Below are 2,414 nucleotides of genomic sequence, written 5' to 3'. Positions count from 1 at the left end.
GACCCAAAGCCCATCTGTAGGCACCTGGACACCCGGTTAGAGAAGGGTCTCAGGGAGAAGGCAAACCAGTCAGGGTGCAGTACCTATGAAACATACAACTTTCCTCTAGTTCTTTAATGCTCCACGCCCCTCACCCCCCCATGCCACCCCCCAATATCATGATCCCAATTTTACCTTACAAATCCAGGTAGACAAGAGGATCTACACTGGTACAAATAGAAGCTGGCAACACAGTGAATCTAGGACACTTAAACCCCTCAGAACCAATAATGAGAGTAGTGATTCCTGGAGGGTAAGGGAAAGATGGGGAGAGAAAGGGGGAACCGATCACAATGATCTACACATAACCCCCTCCCTGGGGGATGGACAGCAGAAAAGTAGGTTAAGGGATACATCTATCAGTGCAAGACATGAAAAAATAATTAAAATGCATAAATTATCAAGAGAGAGAGGCAGAGTAGAGGAGGGAGGAGAAAATTGATGAGCTGATACCAAGGGCTCAAGTAGAAAGAAAATGTTTTGAAAATGATGATAGCAACAAAATGTACAAATGTGCTTGACACAGTGGATGGATAGATGGAGTGTGATAAGAGTTGTATGAGCCCCCAATAAAATGATGGGGGGAAAACCACCCACACAAAAACCAAGCAGTCATCCAAGTGAGGTATCAGCTCATGGAAGTAGCTCACCAGCTTTTATGATCCAAGGATTGTAAATAATAAAATCCAAGGCAGGTGGAGGGAACAGTATTAAAGCTTAATATCTGAGAAGGTTTTGGATGGCAGTGAAATTCAAAATCCATTTGCAGGGTTCCCACATGGAGTAATCCTCTGGTGAATCTTATTGGACTATTGACCAGCGATATAAACAGCCTTGCTATCAGACAGAGTGCTTTGGAAAGTAGACCAATACAAATATAATTAGGTTAAAATTTATCAACTTATCATTAGTTCTCCCTTTTGACCCATTTTAAATATGTTCTAATTTTTGTTATTTTCTATTTTCTTTTCAATTGAATTTTTTTCTCTGTTTTAATTTTTTATTCTTGTTGGTTTGTTTTGTTTTTCTTTGCTTTTTGGTTTTGTATGTTTTATTTATACGAAATCCAGGATAGTTAAATCTATAGACAGTCACTAGATTAATGATTTCTTGGAGTCTTAGCAGGTAACTTTGGAGGGAAATGGGGAGCTAATAATAAGTACAAGAAAGAAGAAAATATTCTCTAATTTATTGTGGTGATGATTGTATAGCTCTTTTTAATATTTAAACTTTTGAATCATTTGATATGCAAGTCATGTGTCAATAAAACTGTTTTAAAAAAGAGGAGAAAAATTATTCCACAGCAATGAGTTTGGTTTTCAGGTCCATATTAAATATTTGTTTCATGAAAGGAAAAACTGACTGGTCATATTTGTGTGCAAATAAAAGTATATTAAGCGTGTCCTTCTAAATTCCCATTAAAAGCTGGCTTCCTACTTTTTAAAATAAATAATGATTCTTGACATTATTAGCTAGCATCCTCTCCATTAAAGAAAAGATAGAAGAGTAAGTCTCAGCTCATCTAGAAGTAAAACAATTCTTAACATATTCTTCATTTTTACACACAGAAGAAACATCAAGTATACCTTGCATTATAAAACTAATGCGCAATTAGATTTATAATTATTTTATCTGAAACAAATTTTCTCAAAGTGGGATCCTTGGTACCCTGAAATGCACTATAGATATTTATAGAGTGAGATTTGGACACGAAAGACTGAATGAAGAGACCCTTCAATTATAATCTAATTTTCTCAGTTAACATAGGTACATTTTAAAAGATGATATAGAAAAGAGTTTGGGTGATAAAGAAAAAATTGGAAACCACTATTCAAAAATTTTTTTGAATTCTATAGCTGTCTAATGAGATTGTGTAAAACCCTGAGTGTTAATTATTTAATCACATTGATTTGCATACTACTTCTAAATCTATAGCATTTTTACTTATGTAGAGTAAATAGAAGTGAAATCTGATTAATGCCCAATTTTAATATTTACATGCATGCATACTCATTGTTTTCCTTACCAGCTATAGCTACTCCTTTTTCTCTTTCTATACATTACCATGTTAGTTGACTTCTGGCTGGAGTGAGGCAGTAAGAAGCACTAGCAGTACCCTGGTGTGTGAAATAAGAGAAGGGGTCATGCTTTTGTTGTTTTGCTTAGTTTTCTCAACCATACCCATCTCTTCAAGAGCTGGTCCCTCAAAGGTTCCTATTCACAGATCTTTCCGCAGACCCAGGATCCTGGGGGAGCTCTTAGGTAAGTATCAGACTGCTAACCTCAAGGTTGTTGTTGTTGTTGTTCTTAGGTGCTGTCAAATGAACTCCAACTCTTATTACAACCCTATGTGCAACAGAAAGAAAAGCTGCCCC

Source organism: Tenrec ecaudatus, chromosome 2, assembly GCF_050624435.1.
Source record: "Tenrec ecaudatus isolate mTenEca1 chromosome 2, mTenEca1.hap1, whole genome shotgun sequence".
Classification (NCBI taxonomy): domain Eukaryota; kingdom Metazoa; phylum Chordata; class Mammalia; order Afrosoricida; family Tenrecidae; genus Tenrec; species Tenrec ecaudatus.
The sequence above is the reverse complement of the archived record's forward strand: the minus strand, read 5'-3'. Positions refer to the sequence as shown.